Here is a 14,350-nt window from a genome sequence, read left to right as displayed (position 1 = left end):
ATATTCTAGTTTATAAAGTGAGGTGTGGGTTTATGGGTGACTATGGTATTGTTATATTCCATACCTGATGAATATGTTAGAAATGGTTTTGTATATATCATGTATTATTTAATAAATTTTAAAGTAACAAGAATTATGAGCTTGCAAGGCCAGTATAACTCTCTTCTTCTGAGAAAAGGCATATTAGGTGACTGACTGAATATTGCTCACGTTGTAAAATGTCCAGCTTGAAATTAATCTGAGGGGAAGATGAATGGAAATGAATGATTTCTAAAGAAAGTTTGAGAAGCTGATTTTGCTTGTCCTGTGTCAAAAATAAATAAATAAATAGGTAAAAAAATAAATAAAGTAATTCTAAAATGGAGCCAGAGCAGCTAACCCAGAGGAACTGCTTTGCGTGTCTCATACCTCAAGCCTTTGGAAAGTTTAAACAGGGCAAAGTATCCATTTGACCGGGCATAAAACAACCTTGTACCCCAAAGAACTGTATGACTACCAGACTGATGATTACATACTGAAAATTAAAAACATTCTTTACAATAAACATCACTATGTTGTATTATTTGCACCAATAGAAATGTCTTTATTCTATTGTTGTAGTTATTCTCCTTCCCTTTTTCATAAATACCCTTGCCTTTGGAACATTATTTAGAATTATGATGTAATCAATGCTTTCTGAATAGCTATTTGTTGATCTCAAATAAATGCTTCTTGCCTCTCACTTTGTAAGGCCTTTTATTATTGGGTTAACACCAATAGGTCAATTCCATTGGCTTGAATGGTTAGCAGCCTTGTAAAGTATATCCAAACAGAAGCTTGAAGATTTGTTAAGAGATTTCTATGTCATTTAAAGCCAGCTTTTCCAGTAGGTCTCAGGCAGAGAAATGAGATCTTATCTGAAGATTAAACAAATTCTGTTTCTATAATGCACTGATTGAAAACAAAAAGAAGTGAGCAAAAGTCTCAATGAGCCAGATTCTCGGCCTTTCCATGAAAATGAAAACTGGAGCATTTCATTACACCCACAACTGAAATTGAAAATGCCTGCAGCCCCACTGAAATCGAAGTTTCTTACCAGAAATGGCCAATGGTAATGGTAAGCAGCATGTGGGAGAGTGGACAGTGTGTGAGTGTGTGTGAGTGTGTGTTTGTGTGATAGAGAATGAAAGAGGGGGGACAGGAGAGGAAGAGAAAGAAGGCAGGGAGAGAGATATTTTATAGACTTGAAACTGATCAATAAATCAATGAAATATTGGTTTATTATTCTAAGATTTGCTTCCTAAGATTTCTCATTTATAGAAATATTTTTTAATTTGATATAAAATTCATTCCACATGCTTGTTAGCCATTTTTCTCCGACTTTGTTCTATGGATGAAGAGAACAGGCTTTTGAATTTTGACTTTGTCATTTCCCATTGGTGTGTTCTTTGGGACGTGCTTGCCCCTCAGAAATAGAAGGGTGAGAATAATACCGGTGTCACTGGGTTTTCGTGAGCATTAAATGAGTTACCACATGTAGAGTACTTGCTTGGCTCAGTGCTTGCCACACCACAAGCATTCCATAAATGCACATCCTTCAACCCTTCAGTCTCTTAAAAATTTTAAGTCCAGTCCAGAGAGTTGATCACAGGCTGGGAGGTGTGCAAGCCTGTTTGTGATTACATGTAACCTGTGTCCTTACTTCAACACTCAGAGGTAAAGGTCCAGAGCTTCAATGATTTGCTGCAGAAAACTCAGCCAGGAGAAGGCAGACAGAACTAGGACCGAATGTACCTCCCTCTACTGTCTAAAACACACTTCCTGTGTTTCAGGGCAGATTACAAAGTACTCATATCTACTTGCCTCAGGTCCATGCGGTCTGAGAATTCTGCCTGAGCAGTTTGTAATTAAAATGGTTCTTAAAGAAAACTTTCTGCACTCTGGTCATTTTCCTAGTACATTTCAGTTCACTTGTTGGGAAGCGTTAGCAACTATCTGATTGATAGCTTTACCCTGAGTGAGAGCTAAATTCAATCCTTTTCCTCTAAGAAATACTCCCACTTTATCATTTGTCACTATATAATTAATTTCAGCTGTCTTAAAAAATTTGACAATGGCTGTATTTCTCTCCACCTTTTTATTCTGTATAACTCAGGTTGAATTCTTTTAAAAGTTAATGAAGAAGAACTTTTTTAAGACCAAAAAATTGAGGTTCATTTATTTAATCATTCAATTATTCCTGAAAAAAATTAAAGAAGAGAGTTGTGTTTTACTGTCCTATTTTCCCCCAAATTTAGGAAATAGGCATTTGTCAGTATTTCAGAATTCTAGAATTTATACATGGAAATAGATTTTCAAAGTAAGTTAAGTATTTCTCCTGAAGCAAATTGGAAACAATGATTTCCTACATAAATTCACTTCCCTCTAATGTGCTCCCTAAAATAAAACAGCTTAGAATAACAAACAGAAAATTTGGATGGATTTGAATACAAGGAGAAGACACTTTCACCACCCTTTAGCATGCTGATCAGTATCATTATTTTAATAAACAGTAAAGAGAAATGAGCATGAAATAATCCCATGCCCAAGCTCCCAGGTAAGACAGCATTTGTTTTCCAAATTATTAAAGACACAAACACTTAGGAATATATTTTTAGGCTAGAATTTCAACCCCTTTATAAGGCTTAGCATAGGGCCTGGGTATCATGCAGATTGTTTCAGCATTTCCCTAGAGAAACCACATAGATCTTAGCACCGAATGGGATTTAAAAATATTTGTTTCAAGGGATGCTGAAAAGGCTCCTTTACAGAAATTTAAAGAAAGTAATTTGAGACAATATAGGCACAATAATAAAGTAAAATGTAAGCAACTATGTTTGATGGTAAACTATTATTATTATTATTACTATTGTCTAGTTCTGTTGATCAAGATGTTAGCTTACAGATAACATCTTATTTGAGTACAGTTTAAAAGTAATTTACCCTTGCAGATGGCAAATATCTATGACTTTTATTTCCATCTTAGCACAGAAGACCTGTTATGATAATTTTTTGACAGAGCAAAGAAGGCATATAAATCTCTTTCTAATTCGACGGGAGCTTGACTGAGATTGTGGACACATTAGTAAGAAGATGCAGTCCATTCAGCACCAGTTTCCAGCTCTAGTAGCTTCTTGGTCCAAGGAGGTAATGATAGAGTTATCACTTGGACATTGTTAATGAGCCACAGTATTTCCCCACCTAACTCTTCTGCATTTGGCATTATTTACTTAAAAGCCAGGCAAACATAGAGTCTGTTTGTAAACATCAATAATCTTTTTTTCTAAAACAAATAGAGACTTTAGAAATTAAAGTCTGTGTGCCGGGGGCTGTGGGAAGTCCTGGTGACTGGTAGACAGGACACACAGAATTTTTATTCAGGGGGATATAGAAGCTCAGCAACAGAATAAGCATCATTTCTATCTTCAGCTATGGCTTAACGCTGAAGGTTATTTTGGAATATTAAAAGTGTTGAAATTTTCTATAAAATTAAAAAATAACTTAATTAAAATTTAACTTCTCCTGCTTAACTTGCCAGATGGTGATAAATTAACCTATACTTTATACTTAATGAATCATCAGGATTATTGATATTAGAAAACTGCTAATATTGAAATCCCACACATAGAAAATAGTTTTAATGCAATTATATTAAAGATATTTTATTTGTCTATTTTTAGTAAATTTTCCACTGGAATATCACTATTTATTAATGTTTTGTTGCCTCACATATGTGTTATTAATTGATTTTTATTTACAGGTTTTAAGTCTCAAAAAATTTATCAGTTTGGAAAAAAAAGTGATATTACTTAACCTTGGGGCATTCCATGAAAAAAATTATCTGATGCCTCAGACTCAAGCCAATTTGTTTGTAAAACTGTTTATTGTATTCAATAAAATAAAAATAATTTTACATTTAAAAAATAAATATAATTTTCTCATCCAAATGCACTTAATTCTGCTCTTGTCTAGTAACAGCTATTTTGGGGGCACAAACATTTCTGGTGACTCCTTATTCTTCTCTCACTGTCCCCGTGGAGCTGGTTGGTACATTCACAAACCACCAGACAACAACCTCCATCCACAGGCTGTGGTCGTTTCTCTGACCAGAGGTGACCTGTATAGTCACTGTCCCAGAAGCTCTTGCGTGCACAGGCTCAACCTTATCCATTTAAACATGGGTCAAAATGTCCTCCTCGTGGGCACATATCCCTCCCTCCCTCTCCAGGCCTTACCCCAAAGGGAGTTAGCTTGACTGTTGGTGTTCTACCTTCAATTTACTATTTACCTCCTTTACATGTCATTTTCCTCTTTTTAATACTTTTAACACAAAACAATTCTTGTTATTAAGGCAACCAAGAATGTCTGGGCAGGTGTAGCCTACTCTCATCTGGACCTTGTGCTTTATCTAGTGAAACTCCAAATGTACACTTGGACACCTTTGTGACAGAAAAAGCACACATATTCTTCCATTTCCACCATTATTGTGCCTATCTCCCAAATCTTATTGACCTATATACATTTCCTTAATTTATTAACAACTCATTTTATTTCTCCTGTCTATATTAAGATCTTTCCCTCCTCCTAATCAGCAGGCCCTTCCTCTGAATTCTGTCTTATCACTGCCCTCTGGAAGACATGCGTGTTTCTCTGTAGTTAGAGAACCACTTCCAAGTGACTCAGGGTACCACACGTTCTATTTTAAAGCAAGGTGGGTTGGGCCATGTAGGGATAGGGTTGGGGCAGGCTGTTGGAAAGAAGAAAAGAGTTCTGGTTGCTAAGCAACCCCAGCACGTACAGAGTTCTCAGATGCCATTCCATGTGACATGTGAACAGAGACTAGAAGTGTAGTTAAGCATAATAACAATGATTTATTACCCTACAAAGCAAAACAAACTATAATGCTTCTAGTAAGAAATAGCATGTTCTTTCCTCTATTCCTTTCTCTGAAATCCAGTTACCATCAAAGAGAAAAGACCTACAAACTTACATCTTCAGTGAAATCAAAAATTGGCTAAAACTCCAAAGTACAGCTTTTGAGGAATATAGCCAAATATGGGGAACCTTGGCCAAATGGAGGGGAAACACTGAGAGCCAGCGCACAGTTCCAGATACTCACTAGACCGCAGCCACTACCACTTGGAGAAGGGAGACAGGCACAGGAAACGCTCAGAACGTCCCTGGGGAGTGGGGTGGGGGAGGCAAAGCTCCACAATGCAGAAAAGCGGAGGGGGCAGTTCTGAAGGAAGAATGGCCTAATTTTGAAACTTTCTGCAAAGTACCTCCTTATAGTGAGTAGTAGTTTGGAGATAGGGTAAGATAGAGTAAGGGGGAAAATACCAAAATACGCTTTCTCCCTGTATATCTTATCACAGGGAGTCACACGACTTCTTTAGGTGATATGCTTACTTCAAAGTGGGCAGCATGACATTCTAGCAGACAGACATACCCAGTCAGAGGACGTAGCAGATATGGTGCAGTAAAGTATAGGCTTCTCCCCCCCACCTCCCCACACAAATGGAATACTTTAGATTCCTGCGCTCACTTTATCTCCCCTCCAATCCGCACTTCCCAACTCCCTCCCCACCACCTCTGGCTTGAGTGATTAGCAAGCCTAGATGGAATGGTCTTAGTTTAAAAAGGAGGAGTAAGTACAAAGGATCACATGGAAGCTCTGCATAGAAAAAGTGTGGAAAACTAATTAGAAAGGAGTCTAATAAGCAAAATTTATGCACACTAAAAACTTAATCCAGGAAACTAAAAAAAAATACAAATTCAGGAAAAAGACTCTTCATACACTAGCAAAAAAATTAAAGAAGCAATAAATAAAAACAACTTGGTAAAGTTAAGCTATGAGATAAAAGGAGAAAAGCCAATGCAAAGAGTTGAAAAGTAAGCTGGCAGGCCTGAAGAAAGAACTGCAATTTAGCACTAAAACTCCCACAGAAATAAAAGTCACAATCCAAGAGGGAAAGAGAAAAACAGGGCATGGCTGAAAGCAGAATCAGGGACACAGAGGATGGACTTCAAAACACTACATAAAATAAGATGGAAAAGAACAAAAAGATTTAAGTTCAGAGAGAGGATGAAATATAAAAAACAAAGAAATCCCCATAAAAATTCACATTTCTGAAAATGAGAAGAGATAATGTGAGTAGAAAACATTCAGTGATAGAATTGAAAAAAATTTTCTGAAAAAAAGAACTAAATCTGTGCATTGAAAGCTATTCCTAGAAAACCCACGGAGAGAAAGAAAATATTCCTGTCACATCAGTGAACTGCACCAACAACGCAACAGCAAAAATTCCTGTGGACTTGGTAGGACAAAGTCACCTCCATGGGCTAAACCCGGCTGACCACTGCCCTTCCATAGCAGCTGTCCTTTCCCGGGATAGTATGGCAACGACAGACACAGGGTCCGAGAACTGTGGCGCTTTTAACTATAGGAGGTAATATTGCGTAATGCTGTATGCTATGGAAAAATAATTATTAGGGGCATTAGGAGTACATTTTGCTTACAGTAGGAGATGTAAATGCTCTCACATCCTCATTCTGGCAGTGGGGAGTAAATAAATGCTTATATGAACAAATCATTGCAGAGAGATTTAAGTAAATTACCTGAAGTTACTTTTTTAATTACTAAAAAGAGAAAGAATTTATATATAGCAACTACTAAAAAGAGGAAAAAGTACAAATGGGACCAGAAATAATTATAAGCCTTCCAAATTACCATAATGAAACATTCTAACCAGAAATACACAAAGCAAAACAAAAGAGCACACTGAATACATTGCAAGTATAGTGGAAAAAGGGAATAAAAACGTCAAAAATGTATATTATAATATTTATAAAGTTATGATCAAACTACAGGGCCCGGCAGAAGAGAGGCTTGCTTGAGTGTGGTTGGTAGGGTGTGTGAAGGTCTCTCGCGAGCTGGACAGCAATGTGAACATTTCACCTAAAATGGCATATGGTGTGCTTGAGTGTGACATTGTTATGTTACAGAATTACATGCTTATGATTTTGTAACTAACAAGGGGCATTATTTGTGTGGACACTGTATTATACTATAAATGTAAATCAGACACCTATAAAAATAGACTCTCAGTATGGCTTTAGAAGATATGAGGTACAGGCTATCTAATGAGATATACTTGAAACGAAATGCCACAGAAAGGTTAAAAGGGTAAATACATGCCAGACAAAAGCAAATGAAATAAAGCAGGGGTCATGATGTACAGATAAGATAAAGTTGAAATAAAAACTCATTCTAAACCAGAATGCTTAAAATAATATATGCAAACTCAAATGAGGAGCTAGTGTTTATTTATTTTCTTCCTAATAAATAACAAAGCATTTAAAAGTACAAAATGGCAAGAAATATACAAAGGGCTTAATGTAGAAAATATAGTAGCTAGAATACTTGATTTTCTTCTTTTATACCAGAAAGCTCAAGTAGTGAAGAAATAAATAAGGCTATAAATCCAAATATTATAATTATTAAGGTTGACCACACACACATACATTCAACTTTATGCATTAAAATTGGAGAATTAATTTCCTTTTCAAATGCCATTTAATTTTAGCAAAACAAACTCATATAAGGCCCCAGGGGAATATAAGTAAATTACAAAGAGAAAAAAATACATCTAGGCAAAAATTTTGAATCACTGACATTGAATTCAAAGTTGAGATGCAAGTTTTAACTAATCCAAGGCTGATTATATATGATATAACATTGCAGAAAAGGAATTAGCCTTCTGAAAATATCATGGACTCTGGCTTTGGCCCAGTGCCTAGACAATCAGTTCTGGAAAATCACATGCCTTCCCCCACACTTGGAGAGAGGCTGGTGTTCCCCAACTATGGATGCTGTTGTACTGATCTTTGTGCATCCAGCTGCAAACCAAACACTTGCACCCCAGCCCCTAATCATGCCAAGAACAAGGCTAGTGATTCCTCCAGACACATAAATGCTGAGCTGGTAGGGCAGTTCTGGATCCAAGATTCTGCCACTTTGTATTGCTAGTGCACCCTGGCACCTGGCCACACCAGCAGAAAGGCCCATACTTCCCTATCCATGCAATTTATTATTTTTATTTACTTATTTACATTTATGTTTTATTCTTGTTTATTCTATTACAGTTGTCCCAATTTCCCCCCCTTTGCCTTCCTCTGTCCAGCCCACTCTCAGTCCCATAGTCCATCCCCACCCTATTGTCCATGTCCATGGGTCATTCATGCATGTTCTTTGACTAATCCCATCCCCTTCTTTCCACCATTCTCCCCCTCCCCTCTCCCCTGTGGCAGCTGTCAGTCTGTTCCATGTTTACATTACTTTTGTTCTGTTTTGCTGGTTAGTTTATTTTGTTTATTAGATTCCCCTTATAGGTGAGATCATACGGTATTCGTCTTTCACCGACTGGCTTATTTCACCTAGCATAATAGCTTACCCATGCAATTTAAAAACTCTAGAGCCAAGGGTTGGGGTCATGTGCCCAGAGTCAAAATCCAGACCTTCTAAATGCCTGTGTGATGCTCTGGGTTGCAGTGGGCAAGGAACTCCTGCATACCTGTCTCCGTGTGCTTTCTCCAATCAATTTGCCCCTGCTGGGCAATTTGTGTGTGTTCTGTCCACTTGCCCTTATTTGTATGAAATGAATGACAGAAAACATTAAATTTTTCAAAAGCTGAAACTTTACCATTCTCTTGTCATTCTTGGTTAAAAGGAAACTAAAAAATAAATAAAACCTATAGTCACAGAATATTGAATAAACACTATACATAAAAACCTGAGGATAGAGCTAACACTAAGCTCAGAAGAATAAGTATATTATATTATAAAATAGTTATAATCTACATATTATAAGTGGCCTAAGAAAAGCTAACAATAAATTAATTGTTAATATCAAGAATAAGGAAACATAAACCTAAAGAAAGAAAAATAATAAAAATAGTAATCCTTTAGAAAGCAAACAAAAACAATTAATGAATAAAACCAAGTATTAATTCTCTAAGGAAATAAGTGTTGTAATAAGATAATGAAACTGCTAGTTAACCTTATCAAAAATAAAAAACTCACACTTTTAAAATAAAAGTTACAATAGAAAAAAATATTTAAAGATTTCATTTATTTATTTTTAGGGAGGGGAAGGGAAGGAAAAAGAGACAGAGAGAAACATCGATGTGAGAGAAACATTGATCAATTGTCTCTCCTGTGCGCCTTGACCAGGGGCCAAAGGCTCAACCCAGGAAAGTGCCCTGACCTGGAGTCAGCCCCCTGAACTTTTGCTTTATGGGACAACAGCCAACTAATTGAGCTACACTGGTCAGGGCAAGCATGGGGACACATTTTAAAAAAAATTATGAACAAATATTTATTGAATTCCTATTATATGTCAGGCACATTTCCAAATAGGTCCTAAGTATATAACAATGAATAAGACAGGAAAAAATAAAAAAATACTGACCTCATAGAGCCTGCATCCTCATGACAGAAAATAAATATGACAAGTAAAATGTATAGTGTGTTAGACAGTGATGTTCTCACATAAACATTACATAGGGAGTGAGATATGCAGAGTGGTTATGTTTAGGGGGAATACAGCTTTTGGTAGGGTGGCCAGGGAGGTGACATTTGAGGAGTGACCTGAGGCAGGTGACACCTCAGAGTCTACCTGGAAGAAGCGATATAACCAGGAGAAAAGGGACGTGCAGAATCCTGAGGCGGGAGCAGTTCTGGCCATTGGAGTGATTCATGCAGAGAAGTGACATGGTCACACTCGCCCTTTTGGCTGATCAATTTGGTTGCTGGTTCAGAATACACTGACTGACTGGGGGGAAGGATGAGAGTATAAAAACAAGTTTATTGAAAAATATTATTACGTTTGGAAAATAAGTAGGTCTTACTTATACAAAATAAGAAGTCTGCAAATCACTCATCTCTTTATATAAAGTAAGGATTGGAGAGGCTGCATTCTGGAAAAAGAAAGAAACAATGACCTAGTCTATTTTTCTTGTAAACATGGTAATGTGGTAATGACATGCCTCCTGGCAAAAAGCTAAGTAGTTTGCGCTAAGGACTGACTTTATCTTTGAAGAGCTTAAACCAGGATGCACCCTGTTTCTAGCATGGCTCATGATAAACAAACTTGAATTCATCAATGCGTGGGGTATGACTCTCCCTGGAGTATGCCATGCATATTCCTTTTTATGATTGAAATTAATTCCCCTGGTGAAAATCAGGTAATTGTGATCCCCACCTAAAACTTGACAAACTGCTGTGGCCTGGAGTGCTTCTGAGCAATGAGGAAGGGCCAGAGGATTCACATGAGAGTTCTGGGTCTCCCTGTTTCATCTTATGATTCACTGTGCCCTTGAAATTATTATTAGTACAGCTTGGTACTGAGCGATACTTTTGATTTGGAGACCTTATTTGATAATCTGATTCTTCCTGTTAATTAAGCAGTCATCCAAGAGAGATGATAATGAATTGGTTCAGGGAAGTGGCAGAGAAGATGGTGAAAGTGATTGAATTTTGGATATATTCAAAAGTACAGCCAGCAGAATTTTGAAAAGAATTAAGTAAGGTAATATGAAAGAAAGCAAAGAATTGGGTGATTCAAAGGTATTTGGCCTGGGCAAGTGGCATGATGTACTTGCTACCACAGATGGGAAAAATTATAGAACGGGTTTGTGGGGGAGGGAAATTAAGAGTTTAATGAGTTTAATATTGGATAAGTTAAATTTGTGAGGCTCAAAAATTATCCAAGTGGAGTCATACAAACAGTTGGCTATAGGAGCCTGGGGTTTAAGGAAGAGCTTTGGGATAGCCACAAAAATCAGAAAGCCTCAGCATATGTTGGTATTTAAAATCATAGGACTAGAACCAGGTTCACGAGCATGGACAGAAAATGGAAGAGATTCGAGGAGTGAGCCCTATGCCCCTCAGTGTTTAGGGTTAGAAAGCTAGTGAGATTGGCCAACACTGAGAATTGGCCAACACTGAGATTGGCCCCCAGAACACTGAGGATTGGTCAGTTCTGTAAGAGAACAAGTGGAAGAATGAAGAAGGTGTCAAGAAAGAAGTCATCAACTGTGTCAAGGGCTCTGAGGTCAAAGAAGATGAGGGCTGAGAATTCACCATCAGTGATATTCACCAGAGTTATTTAGCATAGGTGGTGGCCGTGAAACCTTCCCAGAGTAGGTCAAAAGAATATGGGAGGACATAAATCAGAGTCAGCAAGCATGGTTACCTCTTCTGACTTTTGCTGTATAAAGGAGTAGAAAACTGAAATATCACCAGGAGAGTGAAATAGGATGAAGAGGATTCATTTTTCAGCTGGGAGAAATGATAGCATATTTTTAGAGTGGTGGGAGGAACATCATGGAGAGGAAGAAACTGCTGTGCAGCAGAAGGGAGATCTGCTAGAGCCATGTCCATGTGTGAGCAAAAGGATTGGAGGGATGGCCTCAGACTGGGACAGGGGGAGGCACCCTGCATAACAGGAGAGAAGCACAGGATCACAGAATCAGGAGGGTGGTATAGCATTATGGAAGAAACTATTTCCGTGAGGCAGGAAGCAGAAGTCATTTGGACAGAGAGAGAGAGAGAATCCTTCTGCAAAGAGAAGAAACATGAAATAAGATAGAAAAAGGGTACACCACAATGTGTTAGTATCTTTGCCTGGCAGCTGTAAGGACCCACAGTGATCAGTGGTTCTGAGTTGAAAATGAAACCCTCCAGGGAGTGATCTTGTTATTTGACCATAGATGGACTTTTAGGTGGGCAAGAAGAGCTTTAAGAGCAGGAGGAAGACTCTTAACACTTTCTCACATTCAAATTGTGTGTCTTCTGTGTGTTTCTAGTACCTGATCAGTCTTAATACACTTAGACTTTTTGTGTATATTTTATATAATAATTAGCTGATAGGGCTTCCAGATTTCCTTAACTTGTCCTGTAAGGCTGGACATAATTGCTGCTAAGACACCAGAGAAAGATAAGAATCCATCCTGTTTGAGGTATTTAAAAGAGAGAGAGGCCTCATAGCCTCTTAGTTCTATTTAGTTCTATGTGGGGAAACAGAAAAATCTTATCCATACAAATTCTGCTTCTTGCAAAAGCAAGAAATATTTCTTTTTGCTTCTGTGACTTATAACTTTTTTCTTTAGGTGTGAATAAATCCATACACGCCTTGTGATGGGTTATATACAGAACTATAATACAAATTTAACTTCTTAAAAATGAATTATAATTTTATTTTTAATGTTATTTAGCATAATATAATTATACTATAAAAAAAGAACAGCGGCCTCAGAATTGTCATTAGAATTAATATTTGTTATTACTAAGCTATGTGGACTCTATCAGAATCTGAAGATTTGGATGATTAAATTCTATGACAAAATTTTCAAGATGGAAAAGCCTAGTATGTCTGCACTGTGCACAAGTCTTTTAAATTTGTTTTATTTTTCCAATATAGAATATCTTAAGTTATAGTTGGCATGTCTATTTATAAAGTAGGACAATATGGAGGTTCTAAAACAAAATCAAACCTACTTTTTTTTTCATACCTATTCTTTAATTCCCTATATGTAAACACATTTTTATGAGCCAAAATATTTAATCTTACTACAATGTTTACATGAATGCTATTTTGAGTTGCCTAATGTTTGTTTTATGAAGGGAGGGGGGTTTGGTGCTAAATTCAAATGAGTTCTGGATGAGTCTCGAATGCAGGACTGATGATATCAGTTGCTGAGTCGTTATTTCAAGTAAAGGATTTTCATTGTGTTGAAACACTCTGGCTCTTTTCAATTTATTAATGAATGTTAATAGTGTAGTGACTACAGAGGTGTGTAGACAAAATTTATTAATTCACATAACTGTCATTTATTGTGCACCCACTGTAATAGGTGATTCACTGAATATAGACGATACAAGGATAAACAAGCCTTGGACTTTACCCTTGAATTTGGAGGAAGACACACACACCTTTACTTAGAAAACAATGAAATAAGTGCCACTGGGTACATTTGAAAAATGATATTGGAAGAACTAAGCTGCAAATAAAATATTGCTTGGAAAGGTGGCCTGATATTAACAGAATATTAATTACAATTGTTTTTGTACAATCGCATTTATTTTTTCAATTCAGCAAAGCATTTATATAACATATGGTAACCCTATTTTGGAAGCAATCATGCCTTGCAGATACAATTATACTGACAGTAATCTCTTTTGGAAGATCATACATGTATGTGAAAAGCAATGTAATACAATCTAGCAGCACAATATTAAAAAAAATTAGAATAGAATAAGTGTTGGTAGTTTAGTCAGGAATTAGTTGGAAAACCAGCCCCTGCATTAGAATGATGTTATTAAAGTCCTAGAGGAGAACATAGGCAGGGAAATTTCAGATATTCCACGCAGTGATATTTGCACCGATATGTCCCCTAGAGCAAGGGAGATAAAGGGAATAAAAACAAGTGGGACTACATCAAATTAAAAGGCTTCTGAGTGGCTAAAGAAAACATTAGCAAAATGAAAAGAGAATCAATCTTAATAGGAAAATATATTTGCCCATTATATGTCAAATCTTGGACAAAGGTTTGATCTCCAAAATATATAAAGAACACACATGACTCCTCTCCAGGAAGACGAACAATCCAATTTAAAAATGGGCAAAGGACCTCAACAGACACTTCTCCAAAGAGGACATACAGAAAAGGGAACCCTAGTGCACTATTGGTGGGAATGCAAACTGGTGCAGCCACTACAGAAAACACTATGGAATTTCCTCAGAAAACTAAAAATGGAACTGCCTTTTGACCCAGCAAGTCCATTGCTGGGATTATACCCTAAGGATCCTGAAACACCAATTCAAAAGAACCTATGCACCCCAATGTTCATAGCAGCACAATTTACAATAGCCAAGTGCTGGAGGCAACCTAAGTGCCCACCAGTAGATGAGTGGATGAATAAACTGTGATACATTTAAACAATGGAATATTACGCAGCAGAAAGAAGGAGCTCCTACCCTTTGAGACATCATGGATGGAACTAGAGAGCATTATGCTAAGTGAATGAGCCAGGGGGTGAAAGACAAATACCATATGATCTCACCTATAAGTGGAACCTAATTAACAAAACAAACAAGCAAGAAATAGAACTGGAGAGACAAAAATAAAGAACAAACTGACAGTGACCAGAGGGAAGAGGGGAAGGGGATAATGGTGGAAAGAAGGGGAAGGATCAAGTCAAGGAACATGTGTAAAGGACCCATGGACAAAGACAACGGGGTGGGGGGGGGAGGGAGGATTGAACGTGGGA

This window comes from Desmodus rotundus, chromosome 8 (genome assembly GCF_022682495.2).
Source record: "Desmodus rotundus isolate HL8 chromosome 8, HLdesRot8A.1, whole genome shotgun sequence".
Taxonomy (NCBI): Eukaryota; Metazoa; Chordata; class Mammalia; order Chiroptera; family Phyllostomidae; genus Desmodus; species Desmodus rotundus.
This window is presented reverse-complemented; position numbering follows the sequence as displayed.